This window comes from Canis aureus, chromosome 28 (genome assembly GCF_053574225.1).
Source record: "Canis aureus isolate CA01 chromosome 28, VMU_Caureus_v.1.0, whole genome shotgun sequence".
In the NCBI taxonomy this organism is placed as follows: Eukaryota; Metazoa; Chordata; class Mammalia; order Carnivora; family Canidae; genus Canis; species Canis aureus.
In genome coordinates, this window is record NC_135638.1 from 13993277 (window position 1) to 14020560 (window position 27284).

The 27284-nt window shown below is 43.3% G+C and overlaps 2 protein-coding genes across 3 annotated transcripts in view; one reads left to right on the forward strand and one right to left on the reverse strand.

Moving 5' to 3' along the window:
• The window catches only part of ZNF704 (zinc finger protein 704), a 253690-nt gene extending 243572 nt beyond the window's left edge, over positions 1 to 10118 (forward strand). The window contains exons 11-12 of one of the 2 annotated variants that reach the window (XM_077876458.1): positions 5051 to 5087; positions 9911 to 10118. The gene's annotated coding sequence lies outside the window, so the exon portion shown is untranslated. The remainder of the gene's footprint in view (positions 1 to 5050; positions 5088 to 9910) is intronic. The other variant, XM_077876457.1, reaches the window with a different exon arrangement.
• LOC144300439 (uncharacterized) overlaps positions 1 to 27284 on the reverse strand; it is a 97470-nt gene that overhangs the window by 47270 nt on the left and 22916 nt on the right. The window lies entirely within an intron of this gene.

Here is a 27284-nt window from a genome sequence, read left to right on the forward strand (position 1 = left end):
TTGGTGGTAGTGTAGAGATTTGGGGAAAGGAATGTGAAGAGAAGCTCAGACTTCCCCATCACCTCTCCCCAGAAGTCTTGTGCAAGGGTTTGGGAAGGGGGCGCAGGGCCAGCAGAAGCGCCAAGCAATATGGAAGACCAGCTCACAAGTGGGCTGGCAGGACAGAAGAGAGACCAAACCATCCTTCTCCTATGTAAACGAGGGGAGGGTGAAAGTGGGGGAAGGGAGGAGGGGAAGAAAGTCAGTTACAAAAAAAAAAAGAGAGAGAGAGAGAGAGAAAGAGAGAAATACAGTTTCTCTGGCATTCCCAGATACATTACATTCCCAAGTATTACTAAGAAATACTGGACAGATTAAATGTCTTTCCACTTCTGTGTATTTGGTAAAATCAAATATTAGCATGCAGAACATTCTATTGCAGTTAAACCTGTATTAACACAAATTTTCAAGGCATAATTAAAGTTTAAAATAAAATTATCTGAGTTTTCTATAAGGATACAGTACAACCAAACAACCACATCTAACGTAAAGTAAAACCCAAAAGTCCTATAGCTTGAGCTTTAACTAAAATATACTATTTGGCATTAATTTGTAACTTGAGATCCAACATTTTGTTTGTTCATGTGTGTTTTTACCGTGTGTGTGTGTGTGTGGTCAGAATACTGAAGATCTACTCACTTAGCAAATTTCAAGTATATAATATAATCTTTTCTCCCTATTTCCCCTACCTACCTGCCCCTGGTAACCACCAATATACTCTGTTACTATGAATTTGACCTTTTTAAAAAACAACTTAGATTATTTCCATATCTTGGCTATCGTGAATAATGCTGCAATAAATGTGGGAATACAAATATCTCTTCAAGATAGTGATTTCATTTCCTTTGGATAAATACTTAGAAGTGGAATTACTGAATCATATGGCAGTCCTATTTTTAATTTTTTAAGGAACTCCATATTGTTTCCTATAGTGGCTATACCAATTTACACTCCTACCAACAGTGAACAAGGGTTCCCCCTTCTACATGTCCTTACCATCCCTTGTTATCTCTTATCTCTTATCTGCCATCCTGACAGGTATGAGATGATTTCTCACTGTGGTTTAATTTACATTTCCCTAATAATTAGTGATGTTAAACATCTTTACATTTACCTGTTAGTCATTTATATATCTTCTTTGGAAAATGTCTATCCAGGTCCTTGCCAATTTTAAAAGTCCTTTTTTTTTTTTTTAGCTTCATGTGTCCTTTTAAAGTCTCACACAGAACATTAAGTGATTTCTCACTTAGCAGATTTGTAAATAAGAACTACACACATCTTTGGGGTGCTTGAGTGGTTCAGTTGGTTAAGCGTCTGCCTTAGGTTCATGTCATGAGCCCAGGGCCTGGGATCAAGCCCAGCATTGGGCTCCCTGCCCAGTAGAGTCAGCTTCTCTCCACTCCTCCCCACCGCCACCCCTCCCCCTTTCGCACTCTCCCTTTCTCAAATAAATAAATAAAATCCTTTTTTTAATTTAAAAAAGAACTAGACATTTTTACTACAGTCCTAAATCCACTGTAATCCATTTGAAGAATAAATCACTCTCCTTTACTTCTAGACCTACGCAGATGTATTTTTGTCCTTTTTATGACCCAAGTAGATAAATGCCTAGAGCATATTTCCCCTAAGTATCACTGAGGTGATAGCGGCAAGAAGCAGAATGGCGGAGTCATTAAGAAGGTGGACTCCAGAGTCAGACTTCAGGTTTGAATCCTGGTTCCACCAACTTAGTTTTCTCATCTGCAAAATGCAGATACTTTCAGTAATTACCTAATGAAGCTGTTATGAGGATTCAGTTAGATAATCCACATAAAGCATTTAGCACAATTCCTGGCAAATATACTATGTGCTTACTAAGTGCTAACTGTGACAATAATGATAATGAAGAGGATGATGATATTTAGCGATTAAATTGGTAGAAAGAGATAGGAAAATTCGAGAATTTAAATATAACCTTAAAAACAAGTTACAAAGAAATACTTTAAAATGAGTCCTGGAGCACCTGGGTGACTCAGTCAGTTAAGCGTCTGATTCTTGATTTGGGCTCAGGTCATGATCTCAGGGTCCTGAAATCAAACCCATGTCTGGCTCCACACTGAGTGTGGAGCCTGTTGAGATTCTCTCTCTCCTTCTGCATCTCCTCTCAAAAAAAATTTTTTTTAAATGAGTCCTGAGGGTTCCCTTTTGCTGCTCTAAGATGACAACAGCCTTGTAAGTCACTTATTCACCATTCTCCTTTCCACACACTGTGACAAAATTTTTCCTAAGTGTTTTCTAATAAACTATGAAGTCCGTGAGATATTTTGACACATATTTGTATTTTGACAACTAACAAGAGTATTTGAAATAGGGAAGGTAGTCAATAAATAGTTATTTTTTAAAAGACTTTATTTATTTGTTTATTTGAGAGAGGGAGGGAGCACAAGCAGGGAAGGAGCAGAGGAAGAGGAAGAAGCAGAAACCCCTAGGCAGGGCTTAATCCCAGGACCGTGGAATCATGACCTGAGCCAAAGGCAGACGCTTAACTGACTGAGCCACCAGGCACCACAATAAGTATTTCTTGATATCAGTTTCTCGACAGTTTTTGAGCATCTGCTGTGTGAGCAGCACTGACTGTGTTTGATGCTAAGGACATACACTTTGCTCACTATCGGGGTTCGGTGAAAGAAGTTGATCACACAAAGCCAGAACATTCTCTTTTATGGGCAGGAAGAGAAGAAATTGGCTTTTTGCCAATAAATTCAGTATCAACTTCTCACAATGTCCACTCTTTGTAGTCCCGTCTCATAGAGGACTTACAGAACCCAGGAACCTCACCTAGCACTGGCTTCACTGTAATGCAGAGGAAGCAGTGCAGCTGTAGGGTTGTCCCCAGTCAACTAGGCACTGGTTTCCAGGGTATATGTCACAGGTCAGAGATGAGAGGCTGAGAACATGGTCTCTGTGAGTGGGTGCAGAAGCCTCCCCAGCTTAGAAGCCCCATCCCTCAAGAACTATTTCTATTGGAACAGTCCCAGAACCACAGCTTCCAGGTCCCAGTGAGGGGAAAGCCCAGCTAGTACCCACCATGCTCAGGAAGCCCAAAGCTGTGCCTTCTCACCAGGCACGGATATTCTTCTATGGTCCATACTCAGCTCGGCAACCACAGGTCATTCTTACAGTAAGCAGTGTTGCCTAATAAATAACGTAGCCAGCATTCACCTCTGTCAGGTTCCCAGGCAAAGAGCCAAAAAGTTAACCCAAGGTTATTTTATTTTTTATAAAGAAGGGGAAAATATTTTTATTAATCTTTCACTCACAAAATCTCTATTCTTGATTCCTCTGAGCTCCCAAAATCTTATCAGAAATCACCCGGGAGAGAGAGGTCTCTGATGCACCCTCAACTCAGTATGAACAAAACCCACACAATTTCCTCCTGTCTCCTCGCCTGGACACTTCACGTTCCCTGGTTTAACTTACACAATCATCAACCATCCAATCACCCCCCGCATGGAATTCTTCCCTGGCTTTCCATTCCCAAGTCTAGAGCATGACAATTAGGGCTCTTTGGAACCTAGATACGTCTGCGTCCAACCTCTTCCATAGCACCCACCCTGTAGACAAAGCCTATTTATCATTCTCCCATTTGCCATCATTAGAAAATACCTATAGCCTTTGTTCAAACCTAGAATAGCCTTCTACTGACAAACAATTGGTCAATCAAGAGCTTCTAACTCTTGAAAAACCAACCCCCCCCCCCACAAGAAGACACAAATTCATCCCCAGTACAAACCTGCCATTCCCTCCACGTTCTCCCGCAGCACCCTGGAGGTCCCCCTTGCAGCACTGCCCACATGGCTGTGGTCCCCATCACCTACAGAGCTGCTGCAAGAAGAAACCAAGCCTTATCCATGTTGTCTCTCCAGAGCCATGAACACATCTCTGTATGTGGAGTACCTCAAAGTCTACTGGCTTGAATGCAAACAGTAACATTGAAGCTGTGCCTTAAGGAACCGGTAGAACTTCTGAGAACAAACAAGGAAGAAAAGGACCAGAAACAAGAAGAGTTGAGAGCAAACACAGTCCATTTTGCTGATACATGGGTCCTTGGAAGGAAAGGGACATTTCAGATTCATTGTGATCCTATTACAGCCTTAGAGACTTAGCCTACAATCAGTAGGAAATAGCTGTGACTCACTGTTAAAACTATGCAAGGACTTGAAAAATATTAAGGGCCGCTTGGGTGGTTCAGTTGGTTAAGTGTCTGCCTTCAGCTCAGGTCATGTGCCTGGAGTCCTGCGATCAAGTCCTAATCAGGCTCCCCGGTCAGCTGGGAGCATGCTTCTCCCTCTCCCTCTGCCATCCCTGCCCCACTGTGTTCTCTGGCTCTCTCTATCTCTCTGTCAAATAAATAAAATATTTTTTAAAAATTAAGAGGTTATGCCACAATCAAGTCTCTAGGTATGATTATTTCTAAATGATAAAATACACAGATCTTTTGGAAACAAAAAAAAAGGGAGGGTTCTCAAATCAAGGCTAAAAGCTAAACAAAGGATATACATCCAAAAAGTACTAAGATTTTTATTTGTGATTTCATCTATCCCAATACATGATCCTTAAAATGAGGGACAAGAGGCACAGGTCCTTCTGATAGAGACTCATGGGGGAAAAAAATGGAGGCCCATCATCAGTGTTAACATTGCGTGGAACCACTAAACCCATATGAATGCTGTCTTTGGCTCCTGAGGACCCCTTCATACCCTGTCATCACCCAGTCACAGTAATGAGATTATGAACACCTGCCAAACTGACAAATAAAAGAAAAGAAAGGAGCTGGGACAACCCACAGACCAAAATAATGCAAGGTTTTGCAGTCAATTTCAAGTGTTAGAAGCTAAGAAAAATACTAAAGATTATCCAATGTACCTTTTCTAGTTCTAGGGGGAAGGAGTTTTTTTTTTTAACTTATTTTTGGAAATGAACAAAACAAATTCCTCAATGTGACTACAATTCTTCTTTCTTATCTCATTAGGGGCAGACTGACATTTCAGCCAATCAATCCCAGAATGGTAAGTAAACACTTAAACTGTTGATAGTACTCTCTCTGATGCTGAGAGACAAAAGGGTGGGGGGGGGGGGGAGTTCTAGTCATTGAGAAATAAAATTGAAAAAGCTAAGCCACAGCATAAGGAGACTTCTAAGATGCATTGCTGAATTTTAAAAAGTGATATATAGACTAACATTGATAGAATATGGTCCTATTTGTATAAAAATGTGTACAGTATATACATATGCTTATATAGGCAAGTTTTTGCATTGAAATTTTCTAAGTGATATACAAAAAGTCATGACTAGTGGTTACCTCTGGAGAGGTCTGGCATGTGGGGTCAGGAAGATGTTTTCAATCATGTATCATCTTATACTATTTGTTTACCATGTGCATGTGTTTAATTTTTTAAAAATCATAAATACAGCAAACAGAAGTTAAGCAACATCACAAGTCAGGAAACAATTGGAGTGAGAAGAAGAAAAACCAACATTTATTGACTAACGTCTCTGCGCCAGGCATACCTCCCAGCCGCCTCCTAATCATTACCGCCCAACGGGTGTGGCTGCAAAGTTTCTAGCCCCTGGAAAACAGCCCGAAACCTCTCCTGGTGCTGTTCCGCCACCACAGTCAAACCCACAGTTGGCTCTGACTCTGAGCTTTTTCTAGCATATGGAATGCAGCCAAATTTGGATGGTTTCCCAGGGAGGGTAAATAGTGTGTTGGAGATTGAGTTAAAACAACCAAACTCCTTTTTAGCAAGCCAATGGGATCAATCCAGGGCTTGTAAAGTACTACCTAAATTGTTTTTAGTTCCTTTGATTGCTTTTTTCAACTTGAAAACTGTAAAACACACACCCTATCCAACTTAGGATCTGCTGCTTTAAGAACTATTTAACCAAGCATGCGTGGCTTCTTTACTTCATTTGTGCTGATGGAGGCAAGATGGTACTTTCTACTGTTATCATTGTTAATAAAACAAATTAAACTTCTGCAATATCTGTAAATTACAATGTATATTTCTATTAAACCCTTATCAAATGCTGCCCTCTAGTGGACTATTCGGTAAAAACCTAAAAATAGATTTTAATTAAGGTTTAAGATGTTCTAAAAGGGAACAGTAATGATAGATGCACATCTTTCGAAATTAAATATTCACCATCCAACAATAATTTCAATTAACTCTGCCCTTCATAAAATGTTGACATTGTCATCGTTTCCATAACTATTTTAAATATTTACCTTGCTTGGGAAACGTTTGCCTTAACACACAAACAGGGTCTGTTTCCTAAAGCAGACCTGAGTTGACTTCACAACCACCCCAACGAAATGTTTAAATGCCTAGTACTTCAGAAAAGTGACCTCTGTAACTGTCTAGATATTCGCAATAATTTTAAAATCATGTATCAGCGATCCTGTTCTGAATGCTCGTGTTGTTAAAGCAGAGCTCAAAGGGGGCGCAACTTTTACTATGTGAGGACGTTTTAGCAAGAGAGCAGGAGGGCACCTGAGTTTGATGTCCCTGCTTTGGACGGATTGGCAGCCCCTGGGAAACTCCTGTCTTGCCTTTCTGCCTCATTGCCTGCAAGTCATTCATCACGTAAATATAACTCGGGACGCAAACACACGCAGGTTGCCAAATTCTCTAAGCTTTAAAAATTATTCTTTTCCAGCCAGATCATGCTTTGTACTTACAGTATCCCCCACCCCCCCACCCCCACCCCCGCAGCCCCAGTAAGTTCAGAGCGCTCAGCCTGGACCTCCACGGGCCTTTCTTAACCCTATTACCTGCAGGCGCCAGAGCCCTGAGCATCCTCCCAGCCCTGGCGGGGGGCGGGGGGGCCCCATGCAACTCCCGTCCCGGGGCCTAGTCCTTCAGGGCTCTGGCAGCTCTCGGTAAAAGAGCGGAAGACAGAGACTGCGGAAATCTCAAAGAGCCTCCAAGAGCCGGGCGGTTCGCGGCCCTCCCGGCGGCACCTACCCGGAGGTGCCCCCACCCCCGCGAGTAGCCCCGCGTCCCTGCATCTCCGCCGCCCCGCGCCCCCGCGTCCCCGCATCCCTGCCGCCCTGCGTCCCGCATCCCTCCAGCCCGCATCCCTCCACCCCACATCCCCAACCCCCGCGTCCCCGCAGCCCCGCAGCCCCGCAGCCCCGCCACCCCGCGTCCCCGCATCCCTCCACCCCGCATCCCCAACCCCCGAGTCCCCTCAGCCCCGCGTCCCCGCATCCCTGCCGCCCCATGTCCCCGCATCCCTGCCGCGCCGCGTCCCCGCATCCCTGCCACCCCGCGTCCCCGCAGCCCCGCAGCCCCGCGTCCCAGCATCCCTGCCACCCCGCGTCCCCGCATCCCCAACCCCCGCGTCCCCTCAGCCCCGCATCCCTGCCGCCCCGCGTCCCCGCATCCCTGCCGCCCCGCGTCCCCGCATCCCCAACCCCCGCATCCCCAACTCCCGCATCCCCGCAGCCCCGCGTCCCCGCATCCCTGCCACCCCGCGTCCCCGCATCCCCAACCCCCGCGTCCCCTCAGCCCCGCATCCCTGCCGCCCCGCGTCCCCGCATCCCCGCAGCCCCGCGTCCCCGCATCCCTGCCACCCCGCGTCCCCGCATCCCCAACCCCCGCGTCCCCGCATCCCCGCAGCCCCGCATCCCCGCAGCCCCGCAGCCCCGCAGCCCCGCAGCCCCGCGAGGAGGCGCGGCCCGGGGAGAACCCGGCGGAGCTCGGCCGCTCCTGGAAGGTCACCTCCGCGGCGCGAGCACCAAGCAGCTCGGCACAGGCCCAGACTCCCATCTCCGCTCCGACCTCCGCCCGCCCAGCCAGCGCTCCCTGCCCTCCCTGCCCTCCCTGCGGCCCGTCTCTAAAAACGACCAAAGCCCACGGAAACACCACAGTAAAACACCCTGTCGCTGGAACCGCTGGATGTGAACATTCAAGAAGGGGAGTGAAATAACTGGGCAAGAATAGAAGTTGCCATGGGAGAAATTCCTCGGGGGACCCTCCTCCGGCCGCGCGCACCCACCCTCCGCAGCTTTAACTCTCCCTCCCTTCCGCTAAGTGCCTGCTCTTATCACCTCGGTTATAAATCTCAATTTACAGCGAGCACCCCTTGCGTCCTGCCCGAGGGTTTTCCATTTGATGCCCAGCGAGCTCCGTGGGGCTGCTTCCCCTCTGGAGGTCCCTGAGCTGTCATTTCTGCCACTTTCCTTAAAGTTTTTTTTTTTAAGAGTTTATTTATTTATTCATGGAAGACACACACACAGAGAGAGAAGCAGAGACATAGGCAGAGGGAGAAGCAGGCTCCCTGTGAGGATCCCTGTATGGGACTCGATCCCAGGGTCCTGGGATCAGGACCTGAGCCAAAGGTAGATGCTCAACCACTGAGCCACCCAAGCACCCCTCTGCCACACTTTCTTCAACTTTTCTAGATCCTTTATCTGTTCCTTCTCCAACTCTCTTTGCTTGGCCGGGAGAAACAGATCCGGGTGGGGGCAGGGAAGCTGCATTTGAGCCAAGTCGATTTTTCTAGACACTAACATTTGTGCTAAGACACCGTTGGTCTTTTAAAAGCTTAACAAATAAAGAAATAGCTCACATAGGTTTTACTGTACCAGAGAGAGGAGACAGAAAAGAGTGGGAGAGAGAAAGGAGTGGGAGAGAGGAAAGGAAGAGAAGAAGAGGAAGAGAGGCGGTGAGGGGTGAGGGATGAGGGGAGAGAGGGAGAGGATGAGAGAATCTGTCTTCATCTCTTCATCAGGCCACATAAAAGAAAAGCAAACCCCAGCTCCCTTCCTATATAACTTGCAGACTGACTATGTATCTTGAGGGACCTAGTACAAAAGGAAAATGAAGACCCTTTCTTCAAAATGATTTAAGTGAAAGTGATTAAAACTTCCAACTGAGAGGGCAACTGGGTGGCTCAGTGGTTGAGCCTCTGCCTTCAGCTCAGGTCATGACCCTAGGGTCCTGGGATTGAGTATGAGATTGGGTTTCCTGCAGAGATCCTGCTTCTCCCTCAGTCTATGTCTCTGTCTCTCTTTATGTGTCTCTCATGAATAAATACAATAAAAAAAAAAAAAAAGAATTTCAAGTGAGGAGGGCAGAGCATTAGCCCCAGCACAGGGCTCTTCAGAGTAGAGTGCAGGGCTGCCTGTGACTTCACCACACTAAGGCCACACACCCTCAAAGCCAGCCTTCTCTCCTCCCATCAATCAAAAGGGCACTCTGGCTGTGCTCACTGTTATTTGGGCTTTGCCCCCACAAGGGTTAGCCCCTGCTTGGGTGATCAACTTGTCTTGCTTTGCCCTAGACTATCAGAGGCTTAGCACCGCAAGTCCCACATCCCTGGTACCTCCTTAGTCCCAAGCGCATGGGGACAGCTGGACACTCCCTCATTCTCTGGGGACCCGTTCTGCTAGTGACAGAGTTGTCCTCTGCTCTTCTACTGGGTTTTTAATTTCTTCCTCTCAGAACCAATAGTGATCGTAGGCCAATCCCTACCTCTGTGGTGGGGCAGGAAGCCATTGCAAATGCCCCCAGATTTATTCCCCTCTTTTTCATACGCCCAAAGAGAAGGCTGCCGAACCAGGACTCCGGATATTCCTATGTGCTGAAATGTGCATATATGTGGCAGCACCTGTTGGGATTTCTTGTGACTACTTTGGAAAGAATGAAGTTTCCACACTGTGTTTCAGGATCTGGTGGTTGTACACTTGTAGTGTTTGTTTGTTTGTTTGTTTTTTTAAGGTGTGATACTCCAACAATGTATCAAGCATTATTTCTCCTAAGATAATCACGCAATAACAAAAAATATACCCATGGACAAGCTAACAAACTGCCATTTATTCCAGGGGGACAATCTAAACTACAAACTGAATTTCACATGCCCGTCTACTGTGAACTGAACATTCACCAAGCACTTTGCTGGGCCTGCAGACATCTTGATGGATATCGTGCCATACCCTCCCTGGAAGTGCTGAAAGATGAATATCTAGATGTTCATAGTGATGTACAAATATGAACATTAGTCAATTAACTCCTTAAAGAGTTACTCAAGGACTGCTTGAGTCTTCCTATCTTTCCCTAGCATGTATCACACCTATTGATTACATCTAGTGGGTATTACACTCCCCTGGAACATTGCGTGGACTAAAACTATTTCATTTCTCCTCATATAGCTACTACTGTCCCTCACATCAGTTAATGCTCTTGCAGATCTTCCCTGAGAAAAAGAGAAGCCATTGGACAAGAGCTCACTCCCACAGCCTCCTCAAAGTACAGGGACCAGTCTACCTTCATCTGTGCCCAACCTTGCTGTTCTCTTTCCTATAAGTCACAATGCAGTGTCCCGGTCCTATCAGCATCCAACCTTCCCTGATACTCTGCAACTCCTCAAAAGACTTGCCTTCCATAGCCAAACCACTTCTAAATATTCTTGCTCTTTTGTAGTTCACGTTCCAACTAAAAATCATAGCCCTGGAGTCATGGGTCTCAAAGTGTGGTCGCTGAACCACCAGTATCAGAATTACCTGGCATTTACTAGAAATCCAATTACTTGAGCCTCGCCCTAGACATACTGAATCAGAAACTCCAGGGCTGAGGTCTTGAAGTCTGGGTTTTTGTGTGTTTTTTTTTAAGATTTTATTTATTTATTCACAAGAGACAGACGGGGGGCAGGGGGTAGAGACATAGGCAGAGGGAGAAGCTCGCTCCATGCACAGAGCCCGACGTGGGACTTGATCCAGGTTCCCCGGGATCACGCCCTGAGCTGAAGGCGGCGCTAAACCGATGAGCCACCCTGGCTGCCCAGAAGTCTGGGTTTTAACAAGCCTTCTAGGGGGTTCTGAGACTCACTAAAGCTTGAGATCCATGGATCTATGGTCAACACTCCTTGGCTTCCCTCTGCACCACTCTACACCTGTGTCCACATGCAGATGATGCATAGATCATCCAATGAGAGAGCTCTCTGCAGAAGGCTAGAGATTGCTGTCCTTAGCCCTCTCCTGATCCTATTTTTATTAATGACTCAGATGGCGGCACAGATGGCACACTGATCTCATTAACAGATGACAGAGAGCTGGAGGGGGCAGAGATGTTGAATGATGACATCAGTACCCAAAGACACAAAGTGATGGTCCACGTCTATCAAGATGAAACTTAAGAGGGCATATTAGCTGGGATTAGATTCAGCTTTGAGTGACAGAAAATCCAAAATAGTATCGGCTTAACAAGAGAGAAAGGTATTTCTCTTTCATATAAATGAACTCTGGAAGTGTCAGGCCAGAGTCAATGTGGTGGCTCTGCTTCCTAGAATGGCCAGGATTTGAGCTCTCCGTTTGTCTCATTCCTTAAGGAATGGTGTCATCCTCAAGTTAAAGATGGTGACCTCCATGTTTCAGGTAGCAAAATGGGGGAAGGATGTCTTGCTGTCTTTAAGGAATCTGGATGCTATCACATTATCCGTCCACTTAGATCCTGTTGGCCAAAACTTAGTCTTCTGGCCATAGCTGCAATGGAGACTAAGAATTGTCTTTATTTTTCTAGGCAGGTCAACTAGAAATGCTATTACATGGAAGAAAGGAAGGACAAATATTGGGACACAGTGAGTAGACTCTGCGAACCAATAAGCAAAAACAAAGTCCTTTAAATAAGGCATAAAATAGGAATGTCTCCAGTTGAAGGCTTTAATGAAGAAGGGGGAAATAGGGAGTCAAAGCCATGCAAGCAGCCCTCTGCTGTCTCCATTTACAAAGGCAGTAAATCCAAGCTATACTTGCAAAAGTAAGAGAGAAGGAACGGATACAACTGAAATTCTTAGACACGTTGCTAGCTTCAGGAATATCTCAAATGACATTATCAAGATTTGACACTTTTCCGTATCTCGGTTCCACAGTCTTCCATGTTGGGTTTATTCCTAAGCTTCATGTGACAAGATGTCTGCCTGAAGATCCAGAACCTTCTCCCCTGAACCTGCTGGTAGCCCAGGAGAGGTTCAAAATCAATCTTCCCCACCTTCATGTCCACTTGTTTCTCAAGGTCAGCTTCCTCTAGCAAAGTAGTTCTCAACCCTGACTCATCACTGGAATTCCCTCAGGAGCCTTTTAAAATTATACCTAGGGATCCCTGGGTGGCGCAGCGGTTTGGCGCCTGCCTTTGGCCCAGGGCGCGATCCTGGAGACCCGGGATCGAATCCCACGTCGGGCTCCCGGTGCATGGAGCCTGCTTCTCCCTCTGCCTATGTCTTTGCCTCTCTCTCTCTCTCTCTCTCTCTCTCTCTCTCTCTCTGTGTGACTATCATAAATAATAAATAAAAAAAAAATTTAAAAAAATAAATAAATAAAAATAAAATTATACCTAAACCTCTCTTCCTAAATCTGATTTTATTGGTCAGGGTGGGACTTTGGCATTTTAAAAAACAATCTCCCCAGAGTGCATCCAGAGTGAAGAACCCCTGATCTAGCATACTGTGAAAAGTGGAAGCTTTCTTTGCCTCTCGAGTTCCTCTGGAGTTGTCTCCCCAGAGACACTGCTCCTCACCACCTGGACCTACAACACCGGCATTCCCTTCACAGGATCTAGCTTCCCTCTACAGAACCTGAGGGAGGGAAGGTTGAGAAGGCACCCCTTGACTACCCTCCCTTTCTGTCTCCCCAAGATCTCTACACATGGTTGTCAAGGTTGACTTTCTTTTACTAAAGAGTAAAGAGTGATTTTATTTTTTTATTTTTTAAAGGTTTATTTATTTATTTGTTCATGATAGACACAGAGAGAGAGAAAGAGGCAGAGACACAGGCAGAGGGAGAAGCAGGCTCTATGCCGGGAGCCAGACACAGGACTCGATCCCGGGACTCCAGGATAGCGCCCTGGGCCAAAGGCAGGTGCTAAACCGCTGAGCCACCCAGGGATCCTGAAAGAGTGATTTTAAAAGGGAAACACAGTATAAAGGAACAAATTAAAAGCTTGGCAAGCCATCTGCTCATAAACTATCATTGAAATCTAAGACCAGGACTTGAAGAATGTCAACAATTAAAAGCTCCAATGCAAGGATCAGCTGATCAAAGAAGCTGTGAAGGATTATCCAGAGACGTCACAGGAAATGCACAAGAATATGGACTCCTGGATACCAAGAGAACAGAGGTTGGAAGCACCAGGCCTAGCTCACCCACTTCATTCTCTTGTCTAGTGACCTGGCCTATTGTCATCTACTCTGGTGACTTCCTTCGGTGAAAGGTGAAATATACAGAACAATGCCACAATTTCAACAAATTCAACAAATGCTCCAATTTCACTTGAAGCTCAAGTTACTACATTTTGATATGTTGTTAGTAGATATTCAGATTTCCCGACAAAAAACAAAAGCTCAAAAAAAGCTATGAGTTCATCAAAAGATAGGGTTCCTCAAATCCTCACAAATATTAAATCAAAGAAATAGAGTCCCTAACTATGTGGGCTGAGTTGCCCTAAGTCAGTGCAGTGAATCAGATGGGCCCTGCAGGAGGCTTTAAATTTTTGAGGGAAACGTGACAACATGTGCTCAGGCACAAATTTTACTACCAGTCATTTATCTGGGCCTGAGTACTTAATAAGCTGAGATGTTATTATATATTATATATATTATTATATATTTTTTGGCCTAGGGCCCATGAATAAATTACTGAGTTGACTCTAACCAGGAACTGAGAAAGTTTGAAAGAACCTCTCTGCAGTAGGTAAATCCTGCAAGCCAATAGCACTCTCTAACTCATATTTGCCACCTTTGCAGCTGTCAGCCTGAAAATATGATATCCCAAGAGTACAGGAATTTGTTTCTTACTATAGCTCTAAGGGAACTGTTCCTATTCAGAAATTATAAATCACCTATGGGTTAGGTGAAATTAGAATTTACAATGGAAACAATCTAGATAGTATACTAAACTAAAATATTTTATTTCAAACCCCTGACACATCTAAAGAAATCTAATTTATATTCAGAACATTTTCAGGCTTCCTATCCTTTGCTTTCAGCCAAGCACTTGGGATGGGCATCATAAAAACAAGCAAGCAAATAAAACCATGAGTTCAAAATTATAGGCTACATCCTAGTTTATGTCAATTAAAATTGTTCAATTCCATGGCCAAGAGCACATTTCTAATTTTATATTGTATCTGTATTATATCTGGTTTTATATGCATACTGGTCAGGACAGTCTTGGCTATGTTGCAGTAAGCCCTAAAAAGGCAAACTCCAAAATATCTGACTAAACCCAAAAGAAAAGCTTTGTTTTTCTCACTTACCTAAAATCTAATGTGGCCTGGATGTCTTTCTTCCACCCTAAGCTATGTCAGTTAAAACATCCGGCCTCTAAGATCCTGAGCTTGGGAAAGAAAGAGATGTAAGAAGCACCTTAGTTCATTAATTGCCTCATCTCCAGAGTATAACACAGGTTATTTCTACTCATAATCCACTGGCCAGAACTTGTCATGTGGCTACAACCTCTCTGCAAGGGATGCTGGGAAATGTTGGAGAGAATATGGACATTTTGTAACACTATTTCTGACACCAATTGTAACCAATTGACTTGGTTATTATCACATCAAGTGAAGATACAAGTTTACTTATTCACTCATTCATTCATCAAAAACTATCTGTTGAGGACCTACCACATGTCAGGTGTTGTGCTTACATCCTAGTGGAGAACGTTATACAATGAATAAGACACCAAATAAACGAACAAAGTAGACGATCTCAAATTGCAGTGTGAATTTTTCATTAATTAATTCAATAAATTTAGGTTGAGTGCTGGTTTTGTACCAGATTTAGTTCTACTGCCAGGGCTATAACAATAATGAAACAAAATCTCAGCTCTCACAAAACTTATTTTCTGGTGGGAAGGATGGACAACCCAGTGACAACACACAAAAATGGTCAAATGGAGATAAAAATGACGAAGAATGGAAAAAAAATGAAAAAAAAAAAAAAAAAGAATGACGAAGAAAAACAAGGCAGGGGGTTCCTGGATGGCTCAATCAGTTGAGTGTCTGCCTTTGCCTAGGGTCATGATCTTGGATCCGGGGATGGAGTCCCGCATTGAGCACCCTGCTCAGCAGGGAGTCTGCTTCCTCCTCTCCTGTTTGTATTCTCTCTCTCTCTCTCAAATAAACAAAAGCTCTGAAAACAACAACAACAAGGCCAAGGAGCTAAAAGAGATGTAATGTCCTCTCTGCTATAGTGACATTTATTTCTGAATTCCACATGGATGCTACTAAATCCAACAGTAGGGTGTCTCCCCTCCCTTCCAGATTGAACCTCAATGTGGGATTACATCAGATTTTAATTATTAGCAAGTGAAGATTTCCAAAACATGTTAAATTATAATTTTAAAATTCAGATTCAGGGGCACATGGATGGCTCAGTCAGTTAAGCGTCTGCCTTCGGCTCAGGTAATGATCTCCCGGTCCTGGGATGGAGCCTGCTACTCCCTCTCCCTCTGCCACTCCCCCTGCTTGTGCTGTCTCTCTCTCTCTGTCCAGTAAATACATAAACTCTTTTCAAAAAATAAAATAAAATAAAATTCAGATTCAAAATGGTATGTACACAATAATCTCATTCCAAAAACTGGATTACATGAGAAAATATGGAAGTCACATTTATATGCTAACAGAGCAAATCCTAGATGTCAAAACTATACATAATTTTACTTCCTTTTTTAATTTACATTAATTCACATATATTCTCTAATTTGCCTGCAATAAACATTAGTTATTAGTATGATAAAATAAAATATATGAAGACTTCATAGAGATTAAAGGCTAAATAATACATGTTAGATAAGTTTTCCTGGGAGAATAAAGGTATAATTTTTTTAAATTTGCTTTTGGGAGAGTCAAGAAGACAGCCAAATTTGGAACATGTGGAGGTGTTCTCAGAGATAAGATTTATTTTTCTTTTGTGGGATGGGAAATGTGGGTTTTCTTGGAAGAGAGGGAAAAGAGGTAGTAATAGTGCTAATCTATGAAGAAGAAACATGACCTCTTTCTGGGATAAGTCTGAGGGGCTTTTCTACCTCTAAGTGCGTGCTCTACAAAACTGTCAGTTCTAGGGAGATGGTGTGTCACTTACCTGGATGAGGATGCAATCTATAGTAAGACTTAGAGATGTTGGAAATCACCCTGCTTCATGAGGTTCCAAGAGAATGAGGGAGCCCCTTTTGCTTTGGCCCAAGCAACAAGCATCAGAAAGCATGAGGAGAGCCCAGGGAAATGAATGTGGAACAAGAAAAAGGCTGCCTAGGGATTCTGGATATTAAAACAATAATAACTACCACCATCATTGTTATCATAATGATGATGACACATAGTTACAGAGTCTTAATAGAACACCAAGAAACTTGTTACATGTGTTATTTGCATGATCTTATTCAATATATCATGTACAAATCCATTCATATTCATGTTATGTAATATATTCTATTACTTTAATATCATAACATATTCAGTGCTAGAACACTCACAAGGAAGATCATGTAAGAAAGAACACTTCAAGGCTCAGGCAGGTTACAATTCCCAGGTACAGAAAGGAAGAGTCCTAGAAAGCATGGGCAGGGAGCCCATGTGGCAAGAGACACGGAAGTTATATTAATAATAGATACATAAAATGATTTACTATTTCTGGATAGGAAAAAGTTCTGGATGGGAAAGAATTCTTTTTCTCACTTGGGAGTTCTCAAGTGAACTCTGAAGACTAAAGAAATAGAATCATAAAAGAAGGCAAGTGGGAAAAGATCAAGAAAATGGCAAGTTATTCCTTGTGCTTCTTTGCTCCTTTCCACCTAGGCACTTGGTCATTCCTATCCTATCCTGAGGCACAGTTCCAGGATAATGAAAATATCTGCTTAAGCCAAAACTGAGGCTCAGGAAAAGAAAATGTTAAGAAGTATCTCAAAGGGCTGTTTCTTCATTCATAGGCAAGAGAATATATCTGAAAAAGAGAGCCAAGAAGCAGCTCATCATCAAACACATTATTTCTACAGCAGAAAAGAGTAATTGTATGAAATAGGAAAACAAGAACAAAAATAACTTCATGTTAGTTCAGGCCAGGTTTTCCAAGCACTATGTAGAGTACCCACCTACATCTAAAATTCTCTGTCTCCATAGTTCCAGCTCGTCTGTGGTCTTTGAGCACACGATTAGCCTAGCAGGCTAGTCAGCTATTCCAAACAATCTATGTGCTTGAAGATTTTCCATTTTGCTTAAAAAAAAAATTTCTTCTTCTTTCAGTTTTCAGAGACTTAGGATTTGGGAACTGCAACTAAAGGATTGTGATAGGGATCTGTAATTAAAATGTTTACTATGTGCTTTTGCAGTAAAAATATTGTAAAACTAAAGAAGAGGTTAAAGTCTAATTTCTGGCTGTCTGACGTCATACCTTTTTTTTTTTTTCTTTCTAAGATTTTTAAGATATCTCTACTTAAAAACATGGGGCTCAAACTCACAACCGTGAGATTAAAAGTTGGGTGTTCTATCAACTGAGCCAGCCAGGGGCCCCTGATACTCATTCCTTCTAATTGCCTTTTATGTAGGCTTTAAACTGACAAGCTACCATCATTTAATTTAAATTTCTTTGTTCTGTTTGTTTTCTACACAGCAGAGAGAGCCCAGCTATGTTTCCTTCTGGTCTCCCCCAAAATGACTGAGTGTTACTAGAGTGTGTAGGCCCCCAGGCCTCCCTTTTGCCTGATTCTCTGCCCTCACTTCTATTAGGGTATGCACTTACTTACTACTTTTGGTTTCTGAACAGCAAAAAAAAAGCGTTTTCTGGATTTTTTTTTGACAACTTTATATATGCAAAAAATGAGCTTTCTCTTTAGACACTGAATTGTCTCTTGGGCTTATGAACCATAAATCTTCTTTAGGACTAAAGAGCCTCATCTCTTGGCCTGCCACATTTCACCTGATGCCCCCATCCCTGTTTGACTATAAATTCCACCCATAGCCATATACTCCATCAGAGAGAGCCCTTAAAACATTTATGCTGCATTCTTGCTCTCTTGACATGTATGATTTTTTCCCTCAAAATATTTAATTTAATTATTCTTTCACTTCTCACATGGCTTCTCAAATTGAGTAAAAACTCCTTCATAGAATACCACCTTCACCCTGAACTTGTAATGACTGCTGTATTAGGGTTTTCCAGAGAGAGAACCAATATGAGATTATACACATATATTTTTTATTATTATAAGATTTAGTATAAGATACTGGTTCACATGGGGGTGCCTGGGTGGCACAGTTAGCTGAGCATCTGACTCTTGGTTTCAGTTCAGGTCATAATCTCAGGGTAGAGATCGAGCCCTATGTCTGGCTCTGCACTCAGTGAGGAACCTACTTAGGACTCTGTGTCTCTCCCTCTGCCCCCCTCCCCCCATTCTCTTTCTTTCTCTCTCTCTCTCTCTCTCTCTCCCTCTCTCTCTCTCTCTCTCTCTCTCCCTCAAATAAATAAATAAATCTTTAGGGGAAAAAATATACTGGCTCATGTGACTATGAAGGCTAAGGAGTCCCACAATCTACTGTCCGCCATCTAGAGACCCTGGAAAGCTGAAGGTGTAGTGTGAAGGTCTGGGAGCCTGGGAGCCAATGGTGTAGACCCCTGTCCGAGTCTGAAGGCCTGAGAACCAGGATCACAGAAGGCAGGAGAATATCAGTGTCCCAGCACAAGCAATCACAGAGAGACTTGAACCTTCCTCTGCCTCTTCATCCTATTCAGGCTCTCAACAGATTGGGGGATGCCTACCCACATTGGGGAAGGCCATCTGCTTTATCCAGTCCACCAATTCAAAGATTTCTTCTAGACACACTCTGATAGATACTCTCAGAATAATAGTCAATGAGTCATCTGGGCACCGCATGACCCAGTTAGACTGACACATAAAATTAACCATCACAACCAGATATGTTGATGTAAGAATATCAGCCTTGGAGGTCAGAAGCCAGAATGCTAGCTCTATCTATGCCTCCAACCACTTCGGTGAGCTTGGCAATGTCAGAGAAGCTACCTGGGATCTGCTGGGGGGAGGTGTGTCCAGGGCTTCCTCTTGATGCCTTTCTATGCTCAGCCAAACAGCCATCTCTGATTATGTTTACTCAAGGCACCTAGGCATTGATAGAGGGGGTTCTCATCAGCAGTTTGCATTAGGATTCCAGGGTGAGAAAGGCTCAACTTACCAATATAAACAATTTTAGGAATAGAAGACAGGCACAGCAGGAAGTAATAACGCTTTTCCAGAAGAGAGGTCTGGGCTTTTATGGACAAGATCAAAGGAAAAATGACGCATAAGCAGCCTGCTCGGCACTTGTTTTGTCCCACTAGAAGCCCATTTACATTGAAAATTATGTAACGCTGAGGAGTTCTAGCCCTTTCGTGGTTGCACAGTAATCTAGCTGCAGAGTCGTCTGCATGCCACTTCAACAGTTTCAAATGACCGCTATGCATTGCCCGTGCTTTATGATGATTTTTGCTTAAGACAAAGGCCTAGGAAGCAATTCTTTCTAAAACCACTTCTGATATTGTCTCCCTTAAGAGAAACCTTCCATCCGTGCAGAGGGATTTCTTGGCAAGTAGTGTCACGGTCTAAGAAAAGGGTGAAAAGGGCACCCATGCATGAGGGTGGTAAGGGCAGCTCTCAGAGAGGTTTTGGAGCTCAGGCAGGTAAAGAAGGTATCCACCAGGGACACGGAGGGTTGGATGATGGGATGGATCTGGAGGTATTCATGCTGAGAAGGAGGCAGCAGAAGGGATGGGGGATGGGTTATACATGAGGGGGTTGATCAAATAAGTGACTATTTATATTACTGTATTGGGCACCCAGGTGGCTCAGTCAGTTAAGCATCTGCCTTCGGTTTAGGTCCTGATCCCAGAGTCCTGGAATTGAATCCCACGTCTGGCTCCCTGCTCAATGGGGAGTCGGCTTCTCCCTCTGCCCCTCCCCCACTTATGGTCGGTCTTTCTCAAATAAATAAATAGAACTTTTAAAAAAAACAAATAACTATATTAAGGATGATGGGAGCCAGCTCAAATTCTGAAATGTTGTGAATATCAGTAGTTTTTGATAGACTGTTAGATAGATATGCTTTGATACAGAAACATATATGGTTTGTATGCTCATATGCGTTTCCTAGCTCTGTCTGCTGAAAGGGCCAGGGAGCAATGAGCATATCCCAATAAGCACAGCCCAATAGTGATGAGCATATTGGCACCTAGACCCTGTTTTAAATACCATTCTCCTTCAAAATAACCTAGGATTCCTTGCAAAAATGGCTGATAGCAAGGCTAATGCAGAGAAAGTACAGGATGAACCCAGAACATCTTGTTGGATCAGAAATCATGGAAATGCTTGAAGAATGAATGACAGAGCCATGTCAAAAAGACACAAGAGTCCCTTGAAGGAGTCAATTCTGGAACAATTGGGGGTCAACCCAATGGTAGTATTCAAGATTTTGGCACAGAGGCCCACCCAAAAGTGTCACCCACGCAAACAATCGGTGGTCCAACTGCATCACTATCATTTCCACAGGTGTTTTTGCATGACTTTCTGCAGCCAGTGATTCCTCCCCAGTGGCAGTAGTAGAAGGTGACACACAAGCATAGCAACTAAGACAAGCCAAAGCCAAGATCTGGGGAGCCATCAAAGACCACACTTACACATCCTCTCGTAAATTAACCCTCTCTTCTCTAAGCCATGCAAAACCGTATCTTCAGAATCTGGTCTGTGCAAAATTATCTCCCTACTATCATCAGAGGTTATTTACCTTGTTTTAAAAATAATGCCCTGAGGGGAAACACCTCAAAATTAAAAGGGGTCAATCCTCAAGACACTTGTTCCATTGCTTCTGCTTGATCTGACTTTGTCTTTCCCTATCACAGGAGCCACAACTCAATGGCTCTCTGAGACAGAAGTGGGGCAGATGAAGCCATGATCATGAAGGAGGGCTGGCAAATTGAAAAGAGAATGAAAAGGACTTCTGACTCACTCAGGCCTTGAAACAGGGGTTCAGGGTGAGTTTACTGAAACCCCATGGGGCAAAATGGAAGATAAATGAAGAGTATTTTTAGTTGCAACTGTCAGAAACTTTTTATTTAATGCAGATTTAAATCAGTACACTGTTGAATAGATTACCCTTCCTAATACGGGTGGGTCTCATCCAGTTTGAGGCCTTAAGGGGAAAATGACTGACCTCCTCCAAGAAGGAAGGAATTGTGGCTCCAGACAGCCTTTGGAGTCAAGACCACAACATCCGCTCTTGCCAGAATTTTTAGGCTGCCAGGTTGCCCTACAGATTTTGGACTCACCAGTCTAATGATCATCGTGCGAGCTGATTCCTTAAAGTACCTCTCTCAATCCAATCTCTCCCTCTCTCCCCACTCCTCACCCTTCTCCTCCCCCTTCCTTCCCTCTCCTTCTCCAGCTAATACGTTTACACGTATGAGATAATATAGTAAAATAATTTGATAGACTCCCTATTGAATTAGGTAACACTGTGTGGGAAGGAAAACTAATACAGGACAGGAGTTAGAAGATCATATTTAATCTTACTTGAATCCTTTACTTAAGCCTAATTAATAACACAATACTGGGATTTATTTATTATATTAGTATAGTTCCAAGTGATCTGTTTCAGTTTCTCTTTAATTAAGTGGAGACATAATACTCGTTATGGATTCTGCTTTGCCTTAAACAAGTTTACATTTCTCTATTTCCACAGCAAAGTGATATACATTTTTGTTAGTAAGCAGAGCTCTCTCAAACTTTAATGTGCAATATGAATCACCCAGGGAATCTTTAAAGTATAAATTCTGACTCATTAGATCTGGGCCCAAGATTCTGCATTTTCAACGAACTCCCAGGCAGCACCAATGCCATTGGTTTGGGTTCCACATTTTGAGAAGTAGGGAACTAGAGCAGTAGTTCTCGAGCTCCAGTAGGCATCAGAATCATCTGCAGAGGGGATCTGGGTGGCTCAGTGGTTGAGCATCTGCCTTTGGCTCAGGTCGTGATCCCAGAATCCTGGGATCAAGTCCTACGTCAGGTTCCCTGTGAGGAGCCTGCTTCTCCCTCTGTCTATGTCTGTGCCTCTCTCTGTTTCTCTCAAGAACAAATAAATAAAATCTTTTTAAAAAATCAATACTAGGCCCCACCCCCAGAGTTTCTGATTCAGTAGGTCTAAACTGGGGCCCCAGAATTTGTATTTCTAACAAGTTCCCAGGGTGTACTGATGCCACCGGTCTGAGGCCACACTCTGAGAAACACCAATCTAGAATAATGTTTTCCTAGTCATGAGAATCACCTGCAGCACTACTCCAAAACTACAAATTCCCATGCCCCTGTGTTAAGAGTCTGGTTCAGTAAATACAGGGAGGACCCAGGAATCTGAGCTCTTAACAAGCATCCCAGATTGTTCTTTGAAAGGCGGACCCCCAGCCAAATAGTTCCCTTGATGTTTTTCAAAACCCTGTGTCAACACAGAAGTGTGAACCCAACCTAAACCCCCTGACTCCCACCTTTGGAAACAGGTTTCCAAGTATTTACACACTTGGAACATTCACAAGTGATTGTAACACATCACAAAGCTGAGAACCACTGAACTGGAGCCGTGGTCCCCAACTCTGGCTGCACACTAGAGATTCTTATAAAGTCACATTAGTATCATCAGCCGAGGTTCCAATTTAGTTAGTCGGGGGTGGGATCCTGGTGTTTTAAATAGTCCCAGTAGCTTCTAAGATTCTGTGAAGGTTGAGAACTCTATTGGAGTTTCAGCCCCAGGTGGGTTTCAAGGTGAACTTGAAACTACTTTTCCCCTAAGCCCTGGGGCAGAGTGAGCAGAGCAGCCCACACCACATCTCCTTCCCGCTTGTACATGGGACACACCTACTCCTAAGGGTAAGGACTCAACCTTAGCAAGAGGCACCCCTGGACCCTGTCTGACCAAAGCATCCTCAAAGAGAGTGAAGAAAAAAAAAGAGAGAAACATTGGGATCCCTGGGTGGCGCAGCGTTTTGGCGCCTGCCTTTGGCCCAGGGCGTGATCCTGGAGACCCGGGATCAAATCCCACGTCGGGCTCCCAGTGCATGGAGCCTGCTTCTCCCTCTGCCTGTGTCTCTGCCTCTCTCTCTCTGTGTGTGTGACTATCATAAATAATAAATAAAATTTAAAAAAAAGAGAGAGAGAGACAGAATGAAGAAAGTGGCCTCCTCGGAGGGGGATGGTGGGATGGGGTAACTCGGTGATGGACATTAAGGACTGGGCACATGATGTAATGAGCACTGAGTGTTATATACGACTGATGAATCACTGACCTCTACCTCTGATACTAATAATACATTATATGTTAATTGACTTTAAATAAAATTTTAATTAATTAATTAATTAGGTGCCACACTCAGCCACTCAATGCAGGGCTCAAACTCAGGACCCTGAGATCAAGACCTGAACTAAGATCAAGAGTTGCCTGCTTAACTGACTGAGCCACCCACATACCTCTGAAAGGAGCTGCTATTAATTATATCAGGCCTACAGGCACAATCTAGACTGTCCCCCAGAAAGAGGGACATTTGGTAACCTTACCTTTAGGTCAACTTGTACTGTGCTCCACTAAAGAACTCAGTGTTGAAGTACGGAAAGGAAGAAGAAAAGAAAGAGAGACAGAAAGCAAGCAAGCAAGCAAGCTCCTCAATTTTCCATTCAGGCCCAAACTCAAACTCATTTATTCATTCATTCATTCATTCACTCATTCAAAATATTTACTATGTTCTTATTGTGAGCCAAGAACTAAACTAGAATTTGGGACAATAACAAGTTGTGCCCCTGTTTTTAAGAACCTTATGATGTAGTGAAAGATTCAAGCAAATAGGGGCGCCTGGGTGGCTCAGAAGTTGAGTGTCTGCCTTTGGCTCAGGTCATGATCCTGGGGTCCTGGGATTGAGTCTTGCATCAGACTCCCTGGAGGGAGCCTGCTTCTCTCCCTCTGCCTATGTCTCTGCCTTTCTCTGTTCCTCTCATGAAAAAAAAAAAAAATCTTAAAAAAGATTCAAGCAAATAAATGCTACTTTGACTCATATCAACATTCTTATTCTCTGAGATTTAGGGGACGGGGGGGCACTCCAATCCCCCCCCCCCTCAGAATTAGATGGAACAGAAGATTGGTGACCTACACTGTCTTTTTCCAGCCACAGGCCCCCGCCTGCCACACTGGGAAGGGGCTGTGTCATTTTGTAACCTCACTAGGCAGATGTGCCCTTTGAGAGAGCACTCAACCCAGCAGAACTGTAAGTTTATTTTTGTTTGACATGGAGAGTTCTGTTTTCTACCATTTCCCATAAACTGAAATGCCCGCAGGAGGAGTCATTGCTGTGTCCCAAAGCACAAGCCATCCTGGTGGTCAACCTAGGAAAGATTACAGTTCCCCAAAGGGCCTTCACTATCTGAGCCAAGTGCTCCTTCTCACTGCCACTCTCTGAGGCATCTTTTCATTGGTTAGGGAAGGAATAATAACAACATCTTGTTGGAGGAGGAGCAACCACATCTGAACTTGTAAGCAATTGCCCCCCTCATAATGAGAGCATCACATCATCTTCTTGTGGGTTCCTGATAGAAGAAGTCATCAGTCCATCAGCTATTTTCCATCATTCTGGCTTAAAAGTAAATAAGATATTTCCCAGTGCTTCATGTCATCCCTCCTATTAGAATGTGATGAAGTATTTCTACTGATTATCCACAGCCATGTTGTCAAACAACAGTGGGTTGTTAACATCTGGAGGGGAGGAGATTGGTGAGGAGAGTTTTAATTTAGTGAAGAGTTTTCTTTAATGAATCTCATTTTGGCAGGAGGAAGTCCTGACAGGCATCATAATGCCATCTAATCTGCCACAACCTTTCTAAAGTTGATGTTTTTCCCTTTCCTCAATCAATCCTGTTATTCCTTCCCTTCCAACATCCTCAAAGGGTCAAGACCCTGTAGCTAGAAAATATATTAAGTGGCTAGCTTCTCTCTAAATGAAAAATGTTTCACATTGCTTTGTCTTAATTTACTGGGGTTTTTTTTCCTTCTAAAGTGTACAATTTGTGCCTGCCTAAAGGCAGACTGGGTCTAGCTTGTTTGAAATGTTTAATACATGCAGTCCTAAGGCTTTGCTGCAAAGCAAATTAATTTTCTAGGGAAATTGACAAGATTAACAGGTCTCCATTGAAGCCAGCTTCCAAAAAGCAAAGCTTAAATCTGTTACATAGGTCTCCTGGCTTCTTCAATTCATTTCTGGGTTGGTTCATTTTTTTTAATTTGTGGAAATCATTTTTTTTTCCCAGAAATGAGACTTCCTCAGACACATGAGTAAAATCAATGGTGTGGTTGTGAATACCACTCAGCCACTTGCTTACTGTACAACTTATATTACCTAAGCTCTGTAAGCCTCAGTTCTTCATCAGTAAAATGGGGCTAACCTAGTACTGTACTGATGTACTGATGTCACTGCGAGCATTAAATGTCAGCAGACAGACACCAGGCTAAGTGCCATGCTTAGCCACAGGACAGTCACTCAGTAAGTGGTTTTTACTAATAGTCTATTATTATAATTCTCATTAGAACTAACAAGGAAGGGTTTGGATAAAGTGATATCCAGGCAATTATTTACATTTTTTAAAATATTTTTTATCCTTTGTTGTAAGATCCCAGGTATCTGCTTGTATATGGAATCTTTTCAGAAACGAGATTTGGAGGCAAATTTGTAGGGTGGACCACAGAGATGCAGGCTTGCTTTGCCAATGTAAGAAAGAGAGCAATTCTTTAGAGAAACGTAACATTCACGCATTAGTAGCATACCATCGTAACTTACATCAAAGCAGAAGATTTTTTTCTGTAATACTTCCTGTAGAAGCAAAATAACAGTGTGGAAGCTTAAAAGTATTGTAGAAAAATGTCACTCTTTAATTACTTTACAATGCTCCCTAAGTGAAGGGGGGTGGGGATAGTAAAGGAGCATGAAGTCCTGAGTTTGAATTCTATCTCTGCTACTTGCTCATCTTGAGCAAGAATCAGGGCTTCACAATTTTAGGGTGAGAAACTGTGTTCATCCACTGGAAAGATCTTTATAAATGTTAGGATATCTGAAGGAGATGTGACATTATTAACAAATACAACAATTTTCCATTGACAATAAAGAGATTAAGTGGTACTTTCCTTGTTGACATTGTCCCAGATTTTTATAGTACATTTCAGTAAGAAGATGGCTCTGCTGTGCACAAAACCATGGTGCCCAGAGTTGCCTATGCTATCGATCCAAGCAGATAGAGAGGAATTAATGGATTCTCAAAGCCAGGGTCATAACTGCAGGTGCCACCAGGAAATTCCACACTGCTGCCTAGAGACAGAAACAAAGATAATATAATAGAGAAGAGAGACGAGGAGTCAGCCCTCTCAGGTCGCCTTCTGGGGTCAGATAACCTAAGATGAATGTAAGCTGTTAATAACATCCCTGCGATGATAAGATGAATTTGTGAGTTTGTGAAGGGTGTTAACATAGAACTCCCTCAGCCCAATTTAAGTGTAATTACAACAATATAGTTTTGTTTTTTTTTTTTTCAGCATGTGGACTCACTAAGATACCTGTGCTCCCATAGCACTTTGTCTATATGGGAGTATATGGTGGCTTTGTAAAGTTATTTCACAGACAAGGTCAGTGTAGTGTGGTTAGCCACCTCCCAAGCCCTCTTCCCCGCCAAAAAAATTGCCAGTGATTATAAAGAGAATAAATGCTGTTTTCCATGTTGACAGAAAAAAGAAAGAGGAAAATTGGTCCTAGAATGAAATCTAGAAATTATGGTGGTTTATAAAATAATAGTAAACATTTTTGATTTCTTCTTCCTGAAATGAATAGGTCATATATTCACTTTGACTGCTGGACAAAATACACATGGATCCATACCGCCAGATAGTGGACAAGGGAAAATTGACAGTCAGTCAAAAAGATCAATAGGTTCATACTGTCACCAGTTTACAGCCATGCCTCAGGCCCTGCTGTACCAAAGCAGCTGACTAATGCTCTGCCTTACTATCTCTACACCTCCCGAGCCTGGATATACACAGGAGGTTCCACTGACATTAATTCCAAATGACAGCAGCTCTTAGCATCAACAGGGCAACAGCGGGCCCTGAGCTACTCCTCCCAAACCTCCCTCAGTTATTTCTGGGTATCTCCAG